The sequence below is a fragment of the Ochotona princeps genome, chromosome 19 (genome assembly GCF_030435755.1).
Source record: "Ochotona princeps isolate mOchPri1 chromosome 19, mOchPri1.hap1, whole genome shotgun sequence".
Classification (NCBI taxonomy): Eukaryota; Metazoa; Chordata; class Mammalia; order Lagomorpha; family Ochotonidae; genus Ochotona; species Ochotona princeps.
Genome location: NC_080850.1, coordinates 40,500,746 through 40,522,641, shown reverse-complemented (window position 1 = coordinate 40,522,641; position 21,896 = coordinate 40,500,746). Strand labels below are relative to the sequence as shown.

The following is a 21,896-nucleotide window of genomic DNA, read 5'->3' as shown; positions in this document are numbered from 1 at the left end:
TGGAAAGCCGGATATACAGAGAGGAGGAGAGACAGAGAGGAAGATCTTCCATCCGATGATTCACTCCCCAAGTGAGCCGCAACAGGCCGGTGCGCGCCGATCCGAAGCCGGGAACCCGGAACCTCTTCCAGGTCTCCCACGCGGGTGTAGGGTCCCAAAGCTTTGGGCCGTCCTCAACTGCTTTCCCAGGCCACAAGCAGGGAGCTGGATGGGAAGTGGAGCTGCCGGGATTAGAACTGGCACCCATATGGGATCCCGGTGCGTTCAAGGCGAGGACTTCAGCCGCTAGGCCACGCCGCCGGGCCCGAGATAGAATCTTTCAACCTCCACATCAGTCAAGGTTGGACCAAATTGAAATCAGGAACCTCAGAAGCCAAGCTAGCCCTCCCAAGTGTGGGCAGGAATACAAGCATTTGAGTCATCATCTGCTGTCTTCCAGAATACACCTTAACAGGAAGTAGGATTGGGGTGGACTCAAACTAGGCATTTGGATACGAGGTGTGGGCATCCCAAGCAGCACCTTCACTACTAAGTCAAACGTTCACCCCAAAGTAGTTGTAGCACTGAAGAAACCAACAAACATTGCCTTGGTCAGGGCCAATAGCAACAATGATAAGTCATATGGGTAGTATTTTGCCATTAAATAATTCAATATCTGGAATGACACTTTATTGGTAGGGTTTTCCTTTCCAAAATCCATAACCCCCAGTCATTTATGAGAAAAACATCAGGCAAACACCAATTCAAGGACACTGAGCAAAATGCCTAATCGATACTCCTAAAAAATACCTGGGTTAATAAAACTCAGGGAAGTCAGAGAGACTACTCCATTCGACAGGAGTGTAAGGTGACAAGGCAACTCAATGTAACGTAAGGTCCTAGGCAGGGAATCAGAACAGGCAAAGGACAAACTACAGAAAATCTAAGGACATGCGATTCGAGTTTAGTTAATAACAGTAAAGTTAGTAACTTTAGTTAATAACAGTGCCTCAACCTTGGTTCATTAGTTGTGACAATACTATGCCCTATTAATTTAAACTTTTAGAAATACAAGAATCCAGATGGGAGGTATATGGGAACTACCTATACTATCTTTATTATTTTTCCCTTATATATATAAAATTCTTCTCTGAAAAGGTTTATTTAAAAAAATCACAGTGCAGGTATTGACACAGTAGTTGAAGTTATCACTTGGGGATCCCACACCTTATTTTTCAGTGCCTGGTTCAAGCCCTGGGACTCCTCTGCTGATTCAGCTTTCTGTTAATCTGCTGCAGCAGATAGTGTGACTCAGTACTTGGGTCTCTGCGTCTCACGAGGGAGATCCAAACTGAGATTCCAGCTTCTGATGGCAGAAAGCACTTAGGCAGGAAGTGAACCCACAGATGGAAGATTAACTTCTGTTGTTGTCTCTTTGCCATTTCAGATAGACAAGGAAGGAATAAAATTTTAATTAAGAAATAATCACATCTTAGGTGAGCCTAGCCAATAATGTTTATGCATCCTGAAAGCTGTGAGTAGTACATCTTTTCAAAACACAATTCAATGGGGGCCGGTACTGTGCCGTAGTAGTTAAGCCTCCATCTGTGGTGCTAGAATTCTATATGGATGCCGATTCTAGCCAAAGTTGCTCCATTTCCAATCCTGCTAATGTGCCTGGGAAAGAAGCTCCAAGATCTTGGCTTAACTGGTCCAGCTCTGTCCATTGTGACTGACCATTTGGGCCATGAATGAGTGCATGTCAGAGTTCTCTCTGTCTCTCCTTTCTCTGTAAATCTGCCTTTCCAAATAAATAAATAAATAAATCTTAAAAGGAAAGGAACAACTCAATGACTAAAGGAGAGCCAGCCCTGCTTGGCATTCCAGGCAGCTTCGCTTCCTTAGACTAATTTCCAATAAACCCCTGTCTCCTAGGTTATTGCTTAGTTACTGTTCCATAGGGGGTACTCACTTGTGCTGTAAGAGCTCCTCTGGGAGAACAGCAAGGACAAACGGACATAAATTGCAGCAGGCAGGGATTGAGCTGGAGTTGGAGTGCTAAAAAGCCCAGCTTGACACAGGCACTGTGAGGCACCTTCACAGGGTGAGTGGACCATGCAGCCACTTTGTCTAGCCCAGCTTCAGCCTGTCTCCAGTCAACCCTCCAAGAAAGTGGGCTTATGCAGTTTCCATGGTGGTCTTGGGAATTTTTATCTTCTTAGTAGAAAATTTTCATATGGTAAAAAAAAGTTTGCATAAATGGTACCATTCACCTAGAAATTGTTCATCAAATTGTTTATAGTCTCTTGCCATTGACACATGATTTATTAATTTCATTCCAGAGATTTGAGTTCAGGCTGAATAAATCATGAATAAAGATTAGTTTAACAGTCACAGTGCCCCCGAGATAATGTTTCAAGTGAAGAAAACTCAAAATTGTCACAATGTGAAAATAATGTGACAGTTGTATCAATATTTGCAAATTGAAATGATATTCAATACCCTTACAGAGGCAGAGTACAAATCCTATTCCTGCTTATTTTATGCAAATATAAAACATTTCTTTTTAATGCTTCATTAATGTTAATTAACATTTTTCCTTGTGGAAATGTTTTGGAAAATAAATAAAAATCTTCCTGAGTCACCTTGAACTATTAAAGAACACTAGGCAATGATATCCTACTAAAGCTTCGATGACATAAGTATTTAGAAAAACAATATATTACCAGGCTCCCAAGTAGTTACAGTAATGATACTTTGCCATTTTTTCATGCATTAAAAAGTAGATAACTATCTGGCAGTGTGGCAAATACCACAGTTTTAATATTCAAAATTAGATATCCTACTTCCACCAGCTTATTAAGACTTCTCAACCCTTATAGAAATGTTAATTGCTCATATACTAAGATATGTGATTTAGAAAAATGACCAGGCAAAACACCTACTCTGGTTCAAAGCCAAATACAACAATCATTTAAAAACAGAGGATGAAAGAGAAATGGTACTTTATTAAGGTAACTCCGTATTTCTAGTATTCTCATGTAGCTGATGGTGCTTTTCAACAAAAGGATGCGTGAAAGGAAATTCCAGGTATATTTCACACAATCAGTGACATCTTCTGCTATACATATTTATATCAAATTCCTGGCCGTGCTGGATGAAGAGAGGAGAAACAGAGCAAGCAGAAGTGAACACACCAAAGTCCTTCACGTTAAATTCCCTCCTCAATTCACTAGTGGCATTTTGTTGGAAACGTTCCAACATATTCCTTTGTTAGAAACTGAGGAATGCTGATTCACATGTGGAGACTGCACAGAAAACCACTAAAGGGCAGAATTTGGTGTGTTAAATTCCTAATCAGAGATGCCAAAATTCAGAGCCAGACATCTGTCTCTCAGAAGCTGTCACTGCCAGGCGGATGGAGAAGGGTTCACAGATAGGTCAGGAAGGAATGTCAACTGTTACCCTTGCTACGATAAAAATATTTATGGCAAGCAATATTGTTTGTACCTTTTTTTGTCTTATGTTGTCCTCTATTCATTTGTGTAACTACAGTATTGGATTAATTTCATTAGCTGGTATTTGGGAATGAACAAAACTTGATTAAAATTCAAAATGCATTCCCATCACCAAGCAGGCTGCTCTGGATCTAATGAGAAATTATGCTTCATCAAATGTATATAACACGGCTTGAAGTGGTAATGGTAGGGAACCAAATTTACAGTCATCATAAAGTTGTCTACGCTGGATATTTTCATTTCATAGTGCAATATGCATTGGGTAACCTGTCCCCAGGCAATCGTTGAGTCATTCGAGCTCACTTTGGGTGGAGATTGTTTACATCCTATAATCACACAATTAACAGTCAAGGCTACATATATACACAAACAGGAATGTGACTGGTTGTTTCACAACCTCAGTGACTACCACACGATTAAATGACAGGCTTTGGAGTGACAGCACTGAGGATACCACACCTGTCGAGTAACAATGTAAGCCAACAGGCATCTGCAAAACTGAACAGAAATATGCAGTAGATCTCATCTTCCACAGATAGGGAGGCAGCATCGTGTGAAGAAGCGAGACTGAGGCTGTGACATTAACACAATCGTTTTGCAATATGAGAACTGAAGGAAGTAAGTTTTGGACGGGCTGCCAACATTCACAGAATTTGTGTTCATGGGAGGCACATGATGAATCTGTTCATTGATCTTGAAACTCAATTAACTAGCTGTGTCCCTAGAGGCCAGTCATTTCAGCCCCATAGTCCTTAATTTCTTCATTTTGAACCTGGGGGGATTAGTTGCTCCGCAGTGGTTCCCCTCCAGCCTAAGGTTACATAACTATAATCACATGTGTGCATGTGTTCATGCACACACATAGCAGCAATATGCAGAACATGTGCTGCAGGTAGCAGCTTTATCAGACACGCTACAGGGTTGGCCCCTGCTATTTTTTTTTTTTTAATGCTAAAGGACTTTGATTCTGTACATGTTACTGTAGGTAAGCTTATGTCCTTTGAGCTTTAGTTTCTTTATATCAAATCAAGATAATAATAGTGCCTATTGTTGTTTATAGCATGCTGTGGGCATTGCCTAGATAATGTATGTAGGGTTTGGCCCAGTACGTGGCACATAGTAAGGCATTCTGTTATAGGATGCAGGCATCCCAAGTGGCATTTTAATTGTGCCAAATGATGGTTCCAGAAATTATTTTATGAACTATTTAAAATATTTCTTAAATTACAGTGAGACAAAAAAACACTTGAATTTTGGCAATGTATTTTATATGCATAGAAGGGATTCTAAAAGTAATACAACTCTACTTAAAAGTAAAGCTAGAGTGCTCACTTCAGCAGCACTCAAAAAGCAGCAGAACAAAAGCGAAGCTAGAGTTACTATACATCACACTGGCTCTTTTATAAGGTAAATACAGACACTATTCATTGTTATATCCAGGTGAACTACAACAGACAATTTGATCAATCTTAAGTAACTTGTGAAAGTTATTAAAGACATAAAGATCCTTGGAAATCATATGTAGAGACAGGAAGAACTTGGAAATCATAATAGTAAGTGAAATAAGCCAGCATCAGAAAGACACAAACAGTATGACTCACTGATAGGTGGAATCTAGAAAAGCTGCCTTCAAAGAAGTAGGGAACAGAAAGGTGGTTACCAGAGGCTGGATAATGGGGTCACAGCTCAGAGTCAAACAGCAGTACTTTCTGGCGTTTCATTATACAGAAAAGGTGATATAATCAACAACACTTTGCTGTCTAATTCAAATCCCTAAAAGAGAGGATTCTAAACATTCCCACCACAAGGAAGTAAGGTAATGGATAACCTAAATTCTTGAGTTGGTCATCACACACCTATAAAGTTGCTGAAACATCATGACATATACCATAAAGATGTATTATTATCATTGGGATAGGCACTTGGGGTAGTGGCTAAGACACTGTGCGGATGCCTACATCCTAATGGGAATGCTGGGGATCAAGTCTCAGCTCTTGATTCTGGCTTCTTGCTACTGCACCTTCTGGGAGATAGCAGTAACAGCTCAGGGAGACTGGTCATTGCTGTCCAGGAGGGAGACCCACACTGAGTTTTCAGCTCCTGGCTTTGTCTTCACCTAGTTCCAGGTATTATGGACATTTGGGAGTGAACTTGCAGATGGGAGAGTTTTGTCTCTGCTTTCCCCCACCCCCACACATGCACAAACACACACAAATTATTGGGGAACTTCCAGCACGCGTGTGCGCACACACACAAACTTGCACATAAACCCCCTCACAAAACAAGTATGTATTTCCTTCCCTCTTCCTTCTTTCTTTGTTCCCCACCTCCCTGTCTTCATCCCTCCCTCCATCCATCCTTCCTTCTTCCTACCTGAGTAAATGGTATGGAATGTATTTGTAGTGTCTGGAGTCACAGCACAGAATTAAGCCACTGCCTGTGGTGCTTGCATCCGATATGAGTGCCTAAGTTCAATTCCTGGTTGCTCTACTTCAGATGCAGCTCCTTAATAATGCACCTGGGAAAGTAGCAGACGATGGCCCATGTGTTTGGACTCCTGCTACCCATGTGGCAAATTGGCACAGAATTGCAGGCTCCTGGATTCAGTCTAACCCAGTTCCAACCATTGCAGCCGTTTAGGGAGTGAACCAGTGAGTGGAAGGACTCTGTCTCTGCCTCATCCCTCTCTCTGTAACTTTGCCTTTTAAAGGCCACAATGGCCAGAGCTCGGCTGGTCTGAAGCCAGGAGCCAGGATTGTTTTCAGGGTCTCCCATGTGGGTGCAGGGGCCCAAGGACTTACACCCTTATCTGCTGCCTTCTTTGGGCAATAGCAGGGAGGTGAATTGGAAGTGGAATTGCTGAGCCTCAAACTGGAGCCCTTATGGAACAAGGGCACTGCAGGCACAGGCTTTAGCTTACTATGCCATGGCGCCAGACCTAGATAAAAAAATATTTTAAAAAAGGGCATTTTATGCAGAGATTATTTTATTTCTTGAATTAAAATAAGAGTAATTTAATCTAAGATGATAAACATGTTTTTAAAATAGAAGCTTTAAAATATACTTGTTTTCATTTTATTTTAAAGGCAAAGGAACACACCGACTGAGATCAGCATACACTGTTTCATTCCCCTAGTATCCACAACTGCTATAGCTACCCTGGCTAGGCCAAGTACCAGGAGCTAGGTCCCACCCAGGTAGATGGAAGAGACTCAAGTATATGAGCTACAAGTTTTTGCTTCCCAGGGTGTGCAAGAGCAGCTAGATAGACCAAAAGTGGAGAAGATGGGATTTTAATCGGTTCACCAAATGCACATCCCAAAGTCAGAAAGATTTGGAGCTAAGGCTAACTTGATGTTACCCCTATAATGCCAGATCATAACCTCCGCATTCCTCCCTTTGTCTTCTGTTATCATCTTGAAGATGGAACTATCTCTATAGATCAAAAAGCATCTGCACACACAAAGATGAAGACAAGATTTGTGTCCATAGGGTATTCAAATGCATAGAGTGATAGTGTAAGTCCTGCTCAATATTGAGTTTCCCTGGTTGCTCTATTTGCTGGATACATTAACACATTACATTTCTTAATTAAACTACTTGTTGGTATGATTAATCTGGCTTTTGACAGACTTCAATTGAGTAGCTGCTCCACCAAGATCCTAAGTGCAGGGGCAAAGAAGAACAGCGACAGAAACGGTTCCATCCTTATGGTTATATGTCTTTGGAAAATCAAATTTTAAAATGACTTTCTGGACTTCTAAGATGTGAGTCTTGTGAGTTTTATGCTGTTGTTCTCCTACGTTTGTTTTTCATGAGAAAGAGGTAGGAGAGATTCTACACCTGAGCCTGGGGGCCACACACCAGATGCATCTGAATCCCTCGGCCCACAGATCTTGTAAATAATGCTGAGCATGTGGGCTGTTAAGACCTAGTTCTGAAAAGAAGTGGGATGTTTCAGTATGAGATTGGCAGAAGCAGCTGAGACCGAGATAGACATGAGCCATTTTTGGGCTTAAGCTTCTGAACAGCCAAGAGAGAGTGAGCTTGGTGGGAGCAGGATGACCACCTCTCATGTTCTGGCTAGTCCAGCAGGTCAGGAGTGTAAGTAAATAAATAAAATATGGAGTAGGTACATTTGAAGGGCTTTATGTAAATGAGATTACTGTTTTCATAACAATTATACAAGATGTGGGTCATTGTGATCCCTCCTTTCCAGGCTGTAGATGAGGGAACTACAGCTCTGTAAATTAAGAAGGGGTCCATGGAAAGAAGCTTATGCTCTCACTGCAGCCTGTCCACCTCCTTAAGCTGCAGGGCCTTATCAATCAACTGTACAGCTCTTCGGTGAACAGAAGTGCTGATTTATACAGCTAGCAGTCAAAGGGTAAGCCAAAAACATTGCCAAAATGTTGAATGGTGAGGACACACTCACATTCATTGCCTTCTTGTTACAAAGGAACATAAATAAATGTTGTTTTAGAAGCAATTCTTGGCTATCAGTGCTTGGAAGAAAGATATTTGGTGCTTAAAACTTCAGTTAATATCCTAATGATGTACTATTAATATTAATGCTGGTTGAAACTTAACAAGGGTTTAGAACCCTATGGTGGAAGGGTTACACAAACACAAAGTGAAATTCTTAACAGTGCACAGCAGAAGCTCTGAAAGTCAGTGGAAGAAAGAATACCTTAAGAAAATTTCCTCTTAACTAACTGGGAAGCCAGCAGTCTGGGTTTTAATGGGTGTTCTCATGCACTGCTAGCATGTTTGGAAGTTTAAGCACATATTTAACTTTTGACTCAGAACTGTGTGTTTATTCAAAAATGAAAACAAATATCCATAAAAATACTTGTGAATTTTTTCCCGCTAAAAAGAACCAACAGGTAAATGGATATTTGCTATGAAAATATAATGAGAACTATTCAGCAGTAAGATGGAATGAACTACCCAAAACATACTATACCATGGATCCACCTCGTGAACATCACACAGAAACAAGGAGGCTGAATATAAGAACACATGTGTTATGAGTTGGTTTACGTAGAATTCTGGAGGCAAAACTAATCTATGGTGGCAAAGGCCACATCAGTGGTTTCCTGGGACAAAGTAGGTGTTGTGGTGGGAGACTGACTGCACAGATGTATGGAATTCTATGCTCTACATACTGATTGCGATGGTGGCTACACACATGTACACATGTGCCAAAAGCATTCAACTGATATGCTGAAAGTACGTATTAGTTGTCAATCACACCTCAGTAAAGTTGACTTTAGAAAAGATCATTCATAAAATAATGAACTCTATCCTATCCTAGTACTTTCCCCCTAAATGTTTTCTTTATCCAATGCTTACTGCAGACAGGAAGTTTATATCCTGTCATTGTTCCCTAGTAGCAAGGCAGACTTCTGTGCATAAATGCCAAGGGAAAAAAATCTGAAATCTTTATAACAGACCTATCAAGAATTTTCAAGTCGTCTTACCTGGGTAATCAGATTTCCTAGATAGTTGAGATTTTTAGAATAGCGCATTCTTAAGATGCTATCTTCTAAAATAAACATTTCTCTCCTTGTGCCTTAAAATAATGTTCACTGAACGTAGCTGAGCTCTCTTGGAGCCATCTGTCATCTAGCTCTAACAGTCAAGATTCTGCTGAGTTTTTCCATCTCCCTGTCACCCACCCCTATCTTCGGGGGTACTAGAGTGAAGGTAGGCAGACTCTGACTCTACAGCTCAGATCCAACATGTGGCTTTTGTTTAGAAAATTGGGAGACAGGGCCCAGCATTGTGACGCAGTGCATTAAGCCATCACCTGAGATGTTGAAATCTCTTATCAGATGTCTGTTTCCCACCCAACTCCCTGCTAAAGCAACCTGGGAAAGCAGGGGGAAATGACCAAGGTGCTTTGGCCCTGTCACTCATGTAGAAGACCCAGATAGAATTTCAGGTTCTTGGCACTGCCCTGGATCAGCCCTAGCTGTTGTGGACATTTGGGAAACAAACTAGTAGACAGTTTTCTTCTCACTCTCTTGCTCCCTCCTCTCTTTCACCCTCTCTCTTCACTTGTTTGTCACTCTGGCATTCAAACACATGAAATAAATCTTAAAAAAAAATGGGCATATAATCCATAGTCCATAAAATCCACTGTTTATTACTCAGTGGTGTTTAGAATCTGACAATGCTGCTCCTGCTCAATTTTAACCCCCAAAGAAACCCCAACCTCCTACTACACTTCTCCTCAGTCCCCAGCAATCAAAATCAGCTTCTTGTTGCTATGGCTTTGTTTGCTCCAGACATTTCATATGATGCAGTCCTATTCTATATGGTTCTTTATGTCCGGCTTCTTTCACTTGGCTTAATGTTTCAAGGGTTATACACAGTGCAGCCCATATCCATGCTTCATTTCTTTTGTGAATAATATCCCACAGTGAAAAAAGTTCCAATCTGGGTCTGTGTTCACCAGACAGTGGGTTGTTTCTGCCTTTTAACTATTATGAATAATGTTGCCATGAACATTCATGTATAAGTTTTTTGTGGAAACATCTTCTAGCTTGTAAATATTTAGTAGAGGCATTTCTGGGTCACATGGCAACCACTGTTTAGCATTTTTTTCTTTTAAATTTATTTGAAGTGGAGATACAAACAGACATCACACACACACACACACACAACTCATCAATCCTCCTCATGTCAGGGCCAGGGCCAAAGAAGGGAGCTTGGAACTCAGTTCAGGTATTTCATGTGTGAGCAGGCACCCCAAATCTAATTACTTAAGCCACACCACTGGTTCCCAGGATCCACATGACTAGCAGGGTAGAATTAGGAGTGGGGCCAGGATGTTACCCCAAGCACACTGATATGGATTGCAAGCCTGTAAAGTGGTGTTTTAACTGCTGAGTCAAACATTTGCCCCTATTTAGCGTTTGGGGACCTGTCAAATGCCTTTCAAGGTGATTGTATAATTCTGTTTTCCTCTCAGCAATGTATGATAGTTCCTCTTTCCATAAATTCTTGTTAATACTGCTTATGGCTCACCTTTCTGAATCTAGTTTTCTTGTTCTGGTTTTGACTTGCATTTCCCTAATGACTAATGATGCTCAGCATCTTTTATATGCTTTACTCTTTTTACATTCCTTTATTTTTTATTTTTCTTTGAAGAAATGTCTGTTCAAATTTTTTGCCCCATTTCTAAATTGTTTTCTTGTTGTTGTTGTCAAGTTGTAAATACTTTTGTAAATATGTTCTAGATACCAGATTCTTTTCAGACACATGGTATGTAAATGTTTTCTCATCCTGTGGGCTATATTTTTACTTTTTATCTTGATTGTGTTTTTTTACATATTAACTATTTTTATACATTTTAACTTTTCAACATTGCTTTGTTGTTTAACTGACATATCTAGGAAACCATTATCCAAACCATATTTACAAAGATCTACACCTGTGTTTTCTTCTGAGTATTTCATAGTTTAGCGCTTTCATTTTGGTGTTGCATATATGAACTCTTCAAAAACTTCTCACGTACTTCCATGGCACAAATAGCTCTTATTTTTTAAAGACTTCTTTAGTTTTATTGGAAAATCAGATTTACAGAGAGGAGGAGAGACAGAGAGAAAGATCTTCTATCCACTAGTTCACTTCCCAAGTGGCTGCAATAGCCAGAGCTGAGCTGATCCAAAGCCAGGAGCCAGGAGTTTCCTACAGGTCTCTCACATGGGTGTAGGGTCCCAAGACCTTGAGCTGTCCTCACTGCTTTCCCAAGCCACAAGCAGGGAGTTGGAAGGGAAATGGGAGCAGCTGGGATATGAACCAGTACCCATATGGGATCTTGGCACATGCAAGGCAAGGACTTTAGCCACTAGGTTATCGTGCCAGGCCCACAAGCAGTTTCGCAAAATCAGAATGAGCATCTTTTTGACAGTTTCCAAGCATATGGAAAAATAAGCATGAACTTTTGTGCACAGTTCTTATAATAATGTATGTTGAAGATAACAGATTTAGTCTCTTTTCTTGTGTTTTGCTCTATTGCAGAAGGTCAAGATTATCAAGATCTAAAAAAGTGTGCATTATTACATGGTTAGATCTTACTATTAACAAAATCAAGTAGTCTAAATACGTTCACTTGTAAATTTAAAATCACAAATTGTTTTCTTAGGACATTTTAAATATGTGGTGACCCAAATTGAAAAATGTGAAGAAAAGGAAGCAAAAGTCAGCACCTGGGATGTAGTTTCCAACCAAGAGAGGATGTCCTAAGAGGCCCGCTTTCTTCATATGCAGAAAAGAAAACATCCAGGCACAAGCACCAGCTATTAATTTCTGGCTGACTGCCACAGAGAGTCCTGTGGTTCTCAAAATGGAGTATCAGAATCACCTGAGTTCTCTTCCCAGATTGTGTCACAGAGGGCAGGTGTGATGTCATGAACTTGGACTTCTAACAAACTTCCAGAGAGCACTGGCTCGAAGATCATTCTTGGAGTAGCACTACTTTAGATAAGTGGGCTGATCAACATGCCCTGGTGTTTACTGAATGTAAACTCATCTGCTAATCTGCCCTGGTGATAGATATGACAACAGTAGATCTATAGATGATCTGTGTAGTTTCCACCTCCAGCCGTTACTCCCAGTGATGACATGCTTTCCATTGCTAAGCCTGTGGTCTTTTCCCAACCATTATTTGGTCACTTGGGAAAGAAACTCGATGTTAGTAAAATGAATAGGGATTACCTAAATTGGTTTTATTCTCTTTGAAATGTAATGTCTTTATTTAAAAGAAAGAGTTAAACAGAGAAACAGAGATGAGGGAAAGAGGGAGAGAGAGAGGGAATTTCTCATCTTCCAGTTCACTCCCCAAATGGCTACCATAGCTGGAGTTAGGTGCTGACACCAGAAACCAAGAGCTTCACCCAGGTCTCTAAGATTGGCAGGGCCCAAGTAGTTGGGCCATCTTCTGCTGATTTCCCAGGTGAAGTAGCAGGGAAGGAGAACAGGCAGGACTTGAAAGGGTATTCATAACGGATGCTGGTGTCACAGTTTAACCTATTGCACTACAATGTAGGTCCCCATTATTTTCAGATATTTGTTAGTATGTGGATAGCACCTGTGGGTTAGGAATGTTATTCTGGAAGCTCTACTGTATTTGCAATTATGTATTTGACCTACAGCCAAATGATATTCTTGAGAGATATGGTGGTGACTTTGACAGATTGAACCAAAGTTCTATTCTGACGAGCTACAAAAGAATTTTATTAATCCCAGGAAGTTTGTCAGCCAAGTTGAGCAAAGTGTTGGCTATCCAAAAATGTCCACAGCAATCCAAGTTTATTCTGTCACCTTTACTTGCAATTTTCTCAAAGGTCAGCTAAAAACTTCATTTGTCTGATTTGTACCATGTCTAAGATCTTAAGCTTAAACATAAAAAAACAAAAATTAAGCCTTGTCCCTGCTTTTTGCAAATCAGTCAAAACAGAAGTCAGCAAGTAGAAAAGTGTTCAGTTTTGCTGATGTCACGTGATAGAGACTGAGACCTCATTTGTTTTGGTTACTTAGTAAAGAAGATAGGAAGAAAATGTGCCTCTGTTGGGCCAGAGAAAAATCTGATGGACTGACTACAGGAGGACATTTCTACAGTCATAGCTAAGTCAGTTAATTATATCTGGAAATAAGTAAATAATTTGCATAAAGACTGAAATTCTATGCTAAATTTGTCTCCAAGATCCCTGCATCCCTATGCCTCACCTGCAGACTAGACTGTACCTGTGGTAGCCCTTATATGCTCCAAGGGGGAAAAGCATTAAAAACAAGCAAAGAAACAAACAAAACCAAGATTGAAACCTAACTCAAAGCATGACTGGTTATCTTAGTACCCATATGTTCGCAAGAACATGCACACGTGTGCAGCATTTGAATCCCAGGGAGATATTAATCACTAGGCTCCTAGGAAGTTTGAAGCTGTTATTTCTCCTCTACTTTTCTAAATTACAATGGGAATGCTGCATTTGCACAGAGATTGTCCTAACTGCCTGGCTAACTTCATTAAATTATCATTTGATTCCTGTTTCATGGGTACAAAATAGTTGATCTCAGTGAACAGGCAACTTAAAAACTTAGGAGGCAAATTAGAGCAATTACGGATAAATTATATACATGGTAACTAACAATTTGTCTATCACCTAGAAATAAAAAAAACCTGCCAGACTCCTTGGCTTTGCAATTCTGAACAGGTTTTTTCATTTTTTCCTTTCCTAGACCAACAACTTTCATTATCCACACTGGAGACACCAATACTCTTGTTGTTTTTGTGAAGTCCAACTTCCTTAAAACAAAGTTAGGAATTCAATGGGTGGGATGGGCACTGTTTGGAACAAGGGGCTTTGACTGCTTAAAAAGAATCATCCCCTCCATACCTCTCCCTAAAGTCAGACATGAGTAACATGTCAGCATTCCTTGAGGGTATGGAGGAAATGATGAGAAATGGGACAAAGTCTCTTACACTCAAAGTCACTCCTGAGCATAGTTTCAGGGTGAGGCAGTCTGATAAAATTAAGGAAAGTCACGCGTGATTATGGGGATGGTGGTGGGAGTAGGTAATTAACAAGATATCATCTTCCTCTTTCCTTCCTGCTTGTCTCACCCAGGCCTCCTGAGTGTCACTCCACAGGAAAGGTGTGCGTGCCATTCATTAATTGAGGGCCAGATTCCTCCATCAGCACAGTCCTTTCACATAGCACTGCCTGGTTACGAACCACTTAAGTCCCCACCAGGTGTTTTTTCTTTCTTTCTTTTTTTTTTTTTTTGGTGGCTACTCTTGAAAACCAAGTGGAAGGAAAAAAAAAAAAAAGGTTTTACAACTGTGTGTTCAAACGCATTTTCACTGGTCTCTTGCCTGAATGGAAAAAAAAGGAAACAATCAGCTTTTAGGGAAGGAGGCCCACATGGACAGTCTGTATATAAGCCTGAAACCTCCTAGTCAGATTAGACGCCAACCCCAAGTAGCCATTAGCAATGAAGAAATTTTGTTTTCTGCATAATTTATGTATCTTTCTTCCCCCCATTTCTAACAAAAATGGCATGCCTATTTCTATTTCTGTATGTCAGATGGTATCATATCAATTTTAAAACAGTCTCTTTTTAGTTTGAACACAAATACTACCTTTGTTGGCAGTCTCCTATTTTCATGGTTTATGTTTCCTTATAATTCCACTCACTTCTTCCTAGGCTCTTGCGTTATTTTAGCGATACTTTGGTTTATGCTCACTGCATGGCACATCTCTCTCTTCCTTGGGAAGCACTAACTTTACGGAGAATAAAATGCAATCAGCATTTAGTGTTTTCTACTAAGGCAACAAGGGGAGTTGAAAACAAAACCAGACTCCTCATGAATTCCAAACGCCCTTTCCAACGACTCTCGGTGCTATTTCACAACCTGCCCTGCATAGTTCCTCAGGGCTCCCATGGGCGTTGTGACTACCATGTCCACATGGTTTTATGTTGGGTCACACTAACCCAGTAAACACTCTGTGTGGCAGTCTATCATTTGTGGAGGTCCCAGCATAACCCATTGAATTCCACCTCTCTGGGGCTCCTGCCAGGTGGAGAAAGCCAGGAGGAAGGCTTCCACCCACAGGGAATGCACCTGCAAACCAGAAGCTCTGGGCCCCTTGCCAAGTGGGATGCTAAAGCAGGTAACCTCGGAGTGCAGAGAATGATCAACTCATACTTGAAGTACACTGGAATGACTCCACCTAGTTTTAGAGTGCAAAAGTTTGTCGGGGGAGAGAGGGAAGAAATAATGGAGGGAAACCTCCATCCCCATAGGATCTGACAGCAGGGAATGAGGGCTCATGCCTCTGGTTCCCTGTCAAGTCTACTTTTTTTTTTTAAAGATTTATTTTTTTTTTTACAAAGTCAGATATACAGAGAGAGGAGGAGAGACAGAGAGGAAGATCTTCCATCCAATGATTCACTCCCCAAGTGAGCCGCAACAGGCCGGTGCGCACCAATCCAAAGCCGGGAACCTGGAACCTCTTCCAGGTCTCCCACAGGGGTGCAGGGTCCCAATGCATTGGGCCGTCCTCAACTGCTCTCCCAGGCCACAAGCAGGGAGCTGGATGGGAAGTGGAGCTGCCGGGATTAGAACCGGCGCCCATATGGGATCCCGGGGCGTTCAAGGCGAGGACTTTAGCCGCTAGACCACGCCGTCAGGCCCCAAGTCTACTTTTGAGAGGGAAAAGTCTCGGAGAAACTGCATGAAGGAGAAACCTTCCACTGAATTTTGTTCTTTGGACCCAGAGAGCCCTTTGCTCTCCCCTCCATGCACTAAAACCGTTGTCCTCTGGGCAATCAAAAGGGGATGGAAAATAAATAACCTTTGCATAACACTCTCACCCCTGTATTTTGTTCAAAGCTCTGTTACCAAGGAAATAAATGATTAAGGACTTCATCTGGAGGTTTTGAAATCAAAATCATTACATTGATTAAAACTCAGACCTTTCTACCACTGGTCATGTGCAGAACTCATTTTAAAACAGATTTCAGATCCATGAAGAAAGTGATGGAGGCCTGGTAGAGCTACACAGACAGATAAGAACAAGTGAGTTGTTTTAATTATTTATGTTTTGTAACCTTAGCTCCATTTTCTTATTAAACTTTTATTTGCTCAACTAGGCTCTGAGCTTTTCTTTTCTCCTACAAATTCATTGTATCTAGGGCTGAAAAGCCTCAATGAAATAGTACATAAGTTACAAGTGATGGCTAAAGTCATCTAGCTAAAGGTCACTTTTTTTCCCCCAAGATTTATTTATTTTTATTGCAAAGGCAAATATACAGAGAGGAAGATTATCCAACTGTTGATTCACTCCCAAAGTGGTCACAATGGCTGGAGCTGAGCCAATTTGAAGCCAGGAGCCAGGAGCCCCCTCAGGGTTTCCCGCGTGGGTGCAGGGTCCCAAGGTGTCAGGCATCCTAAACTGCTTTCCCAGGCCACAAGCAAGGAGCTAGATGGGAAGTGGGGCTGCCGGAATTAGAACTGGTGCTCAAATGGAATCCTGGTGCATGCAAAGCAAAGACTTTCGCAGCTAGATCACCATGCTGGGCCCACTAAAGGTCATTCTTAGCACTATTTTAGAGAATATGGTATTCTAACACTGAAATTTTACTGTAATCTTCATATTTTCCTACATATAAATTTGATTTATTACTTATCTTGAGTATTAATCTGTACAACAGTCTAAATTGGGTCCTATTTGCACTGACTACCTTCTGTCAAGGGAGGAAGCTAGGTGACGTGGGTGGCTCTGCATTGCCCTCTGGTGCAGTGCAGGCTGAGTATAAGGAATTTTTTTCCCAACTACAGCAGAATTAGGGAAGAGCAGCAGTTTTTCAACAGTTGATTAAGGTCCATGTCAGGCAGGTGAAAACCCAGAACTTATAAATAGACTAAAACTCATGATAACTCAAAACTCAAGCATGTCTGTGGATGGATTCCTTAAAAGGAATCAAGAAAACGTAAAGCTCTTCCAACAGTGCACTCTTTTTAACTGAAAATGTTTCTCCTCTTCTCCCTGAGCCCTGTCACATCCCCAGTTTGCTCACCCAACACATCTTCTGGTTTCACTCTCTTCATGGTACCTGCCTTCTTCAACCCTGTTTCTCACCTGTGGCTCTGCAGGTGGTCTGCAATAAGCTGCTTCAGACAGGTTGCCAGCATCTTTCTCCCATCCATCCCAGGGCAACTTGCTCCCACATCACCCAGGGAATGGCAGAGGGGGGCATTTATCCTTCTATATTCGTGGAATTGCGGCACATGTTCTTAACTCTTCTTTGGTTGATTTATTTCCCTTGCCTATGATACACTCCTGATGTCAGGTCCTCTGTATGATACATCTTCAGGTTTCATCTACAATGTGAACATCTTAAGGACAAAATTATCCACAGTTCAGGGACATCTGGAAATGAAACGTTCTGACCCGATACATTTTCTTCTGCAGTTCAGCCCTGGGTGTCACTCTTTGCTAGTTTGTTTGCTCTGATTTTAAATCTAGATCCAAGTGGGGCTCTCTCTTAGCCAACTGGCTGCCTGCCCATGGCTCCAATGCCTCTGCAGTGGGCTAAGCTGGCTTCCTTAAGAGCCACCCTCTGTTGGGGCACTGATCCCCTTCCTAATTCCATCTATTGTAGCCTCTTCACGTGCATTTTCCTGCCCTACACTGGGAGAGGCCTATTAGTTTGGTCTTCCCACATGGCTGTGCTCACTGCCTGCCTTGTATCTCTTCTCTGTATCTGATCCCAGCTCCTTCAGGATCCCACTCTTTGGCACCCACAGGAGTCCTCTCCTTCCTGAGGTCATCCTGGGGTCCCTGCCTCTGACACTAGGCACCAGGCAGAGTGTACCCCTGCTGCACACTGCCCAAGCGGTGGCATGCATGCCATGCTTATGTGGCATGCAGCCAGCATATCCTGCTGGAAATGCCCTATAGGAGGGCTTTCCTAACCTGGTTCACTTTCGCTGATTCCAGATTTGCATGTGGTCCATCCTCCAATTCCTGACAGCATCTGGGAGACAGGAAGGTCTATATAAGCAAGTGATGGTGCCTGCCCTGCACACACTGCTGTCTGGCCACACTCAGAAGCAGGGAACAGCTTATCAGCCTCTGCCAGATGGCTCCCCACCCGACATAATCAGTAAGTGTAAGATTGGCACACCTCTGCTCTTCCACGACATGTTTTTAGTTCAAGGCAATGGGCTGCTAGCTGGGTGCAATGATGATCACAAGAGGTCATAATGCATCTTTGTCTCCTTCTGTCTGTAAATCTGATCTGCTCACAGTGCTGACAACACTAGTGCACTGCACAGGGTCTTTCTATGAGGCCCCAGGGCACGTCTTTGCCTTCAGAAGTGGATTCTCAAGGTTGCCATCTTTTTGCTTTGCTTGTTGGGAAGCCTTGCTGCCTATGATACAGAATGACGTAGCATGACTTTTATAATCTTCATCACTGGTTTGTTTAATATATTTTCACATTTTTTTTCTAAGTTCCCTTCCTACCCAGCTTTAGTTGAGTTTTTCTTAACAGCTACCTTAAACCCTTCCTTATTCAAGATGGGATATGAATAACTAAGCATATAAAATGAAATTATTCACAGAAAACCAAAACAGAAACTCATTGGTTGGAAGGTAAATGTCTGGAGAGCAGTATGTTACGATACAAATACTCATGACATGGAAATACTGATTCCAGAAATTTCTCTTATAGTTACACACATAGGTATACAATATATATTTGATTATGGCTTTGTCTGTAATAGGAAAAATAAAAGGAAATAAATTGGCTTAAGTGCCCAGGAATGGCTAAACACATAATACTGTATGTGCACAGGGACAACTACTCAGCCATTAAAAGTGATGGATAAATTTTCATGCCTTACCACCAAAGTTGGGGTTGAGAGTGTATACACTGTTATTTAAACTTTCTCCCAACCCTACCACAAATAAAGTGACTAAGGAGGCTTGTCATGTGTTGCTGGGTAAAAAAACCTTTCTACCATCCTCAGCTTCAAGGCTTTCTCATAACATAAGGTGGTGTGAAATGACAGGCAGGAGAAAGTCAAGTTGAGGAAGAAACTGGGAGGGATACATTTCCTGGGTTGGAGAACACTAGCTACAGAGTAAGAATGGGGGCAAGGTGGGTGAAGTGGATAGAAGGTGGAGGGACTGGCCTTGGAAGAGAAAGGCTTTGTCTACTGAAGGCTGTACACTGCCAATTCTATGGTGGTTTTGCTCTAAGTGGTGAATTTTCTATTTACCTCCTATATTCTCAGTAAGGCCTGCCTTATTTTCCAGTACTTTTGCACTTGGATTTGTTTTGGTGTTAATGTGAAAAAGTGTTGCTTCCAAGCTAAAGATCAGAGAGGCCAAAGACAAGCTGTCCAGAGTGACCTAGCTCTGTCTGGTCACCAGTAGTTAATCAGGTCACATAGATCCATTCTGTGCCAATTGGGAACTGAAGATGGAAAACTAGGAGAAGCCTGGAAAGGAACAATAAGTGAGATGAGCCCTACCTAGGTAAAAGCAATGCTCTGTCTTTGATGAGAAATGTTTAGGAAGAATGTGGAAGAATCATGACAGAAGACAATGCTAAGATGCAATACGTGTCACAATGGGCACAGACACACAACAGATCTACCAAGTGCCAGTTCCCATTGCATTGGCTGTTATGTGGATAAAAAAATTCCTTCATGAAAAATTGCATCCTTTCCCACTTACCTTGATAGCATACAGAACTATTCCATTTATTCTTTCTTTTAAAAATTTATGTATGTGAAAACGAGACAGACAGAAAGATAGAGACAGAGAGACATGGAGGCAGAAAGCTGTTGCTATCTGTCAGTTCACTACCCACATGCTTGCAACAGCCAGGGTTGGTCCAAGGCAAAGCCTACAGCTCCACCCAGGTCTACCATGTGGGTGGCAGATGCCCCAATACTTAGGTCATTAGCCAATGCTTTATCATGGGCATAATCAGAAATTTGGATTGGAAATGCAGCAGCCTAAACTCTGTCATTGGGATGTTGATGACTTAAGCTACTATGCCACAACACCAGCCCTTCCAGGACTCTAGATCGTGAGAATCTGCTCCAGCAGCAGATTAGATTTCATGACAGGGACTTGTCACCATGGAAATTTTAAGGAAGGTAAAACCTTTCCTTTTTTGGGCCTATCCTCTTGTTGGGGATTCTCAACTCAAAGGCCTATAGGGACAAGTAGGTAACAGAAGGGAAAATGTAGGTGGGAAGCAGGGAGATTGAGGCAGCCAGGAGGGAGGTCCAATTATTCTGAAGGGAAGAGCACATCATTACCACTTAGAATAGAGGTCCAGATACACCAGAAATGTGGCTTTTTAAAATGGAACATCTTAAGTTCTAGCTATCAATAATTCACTTAAGTGTTTTTAAAAAACAAAGCACAGGCCAAAGAAAACATATTTCCATGGCTTGTTGGGCCTATGTGCCTTCCCTTCTCACCACCCTCCTCAACGTTTCCATCCTTCATATGGGCTGGGTTTCATCTAAGAAACATCCCACCTGGCAGATTAAGGATAGAGAAACAGAAAGAACATTTTTGTTCTTTCGATTTTGCTGCTTGTTAGCATCTTTACTGAAAGTTTAGTGAAAGAAGTGGCTGAAAGAGAGGATGAAATTGTTCGCAGACTAGCCATGGATTTGAGATGTGCCATCCATGGCCCCAAACTCAAAGCCAAGAGCGAATGCTAATTGTTGTGGTTGATTTTTCTCCCCGGACCCATGAGTCAGGATCTCTGCTGCGTGGTGCCGACTATGTGTGCACTGCGCATCAAGCTGACAGCAAGCGGCACTCTGCTGAGTTTGCATAAAAATCCACAACCCATGGCGACACGTCTCCTAACCTTGCCTGTGCTTCAGAGGGAGAGTAAACGGCCCTCCAGCAGAGAACTGTCACAGCTCCCCATTCCTGTCTCTGGACAGCCCCTCTTTGAGTGAGCAAGAAAAGCTTCTCCAAAGACCAAATACATCTGCAGCTCTTCAGAGAGTGACTGCTGCCACTACCAAGCAGCCCAGGCTCTAAGCCTATTTCCAGTACCCTCAGGGGTGCTGCTGAGGCAGCTCTGAAGGGGCTGGGAGGGACCATGAAAAATTTGCTCCAGCTCCAGAGCGAAGGGCTGTGTTTGCAGAAAACACACTCAGCCCTCACTATCTTGAAATGCATTAGTGGAATGGATTCAGAATATTAACAAGATTTGAGGAAATAATACTAAAAACAGTGCTTCCTTCAAATTGAAGGTGTTATATAAATGTTTACTTTGGAGAGAGATTTATGTCTGTGCCTGCACAAAACTTGCTGTTCAACATATACTACTAGCAAATAACAAATTTTTCCAACTTTCTCTTTAAAATAACAACAAAAGAAAATAGTCATCAGATACCTAAGCCAATGGTAACAGAGTACTAAAGTGTGGACACTATCAAGTATTATATTTGGAATGAAACTTTATTTTTCATTGGCTGCCATGCATATATTTTTGTGGTTGATATTTTAATTTTATGAGAACAATGCATTATATGACTACTATGGCATTTAGAATTCCTACATTGGAGCCTTCCCAAACCTTTTTACAAAACATCTAAGAGTGTTTCTACACAGCACTTTCTACTTGTGTTAATACCTTCTCTTCCTATTACCTTGATAGATTGTGCCTTTCTAAGTTTCAGGGTATCTCACACTTTTTAATATCCAGTGCCAGCAAGTGTTACAAAGAAAACCAGGTAACCATGAAACCAGGTGAACACTGTCCCAGAGTTTGCAGTTATTAGATTTAAAAATTGTGGACCAAGGATTGGTACCAATTACCACAGAAGAACCTGTG

General features: G+C 41.6%; 1 protein-coding gene across 3 annotated transcripts in view; it reads right to left on the bottom strand.

Moving 5' to 3' along the window:
• The window catches only part of MARCHF3 (membrane associated ring-CH-type finger 3), a 158,262-nt gene that overhangs the window by 88,946 nt on the left and 47,420 nt on the right, over positions 1-21,896 (bottom strand). Inside the window, exon 1 of one of the 3 annotated variants that reach the window (XM_058677823.1) lies at positions 11,717-11,958. The exons of the other annotated variants lie outside the window; for them this stretch is intronic. The gene's annotated coding sequence lies outside the window, so the exon portion shown is untranslated. Of the gene's footprint in view, positions 1-11,716; positions 11,959-21,896 lie in introns of those variants that run through there. 3 annotated transcript variants of the gene reach the window in all.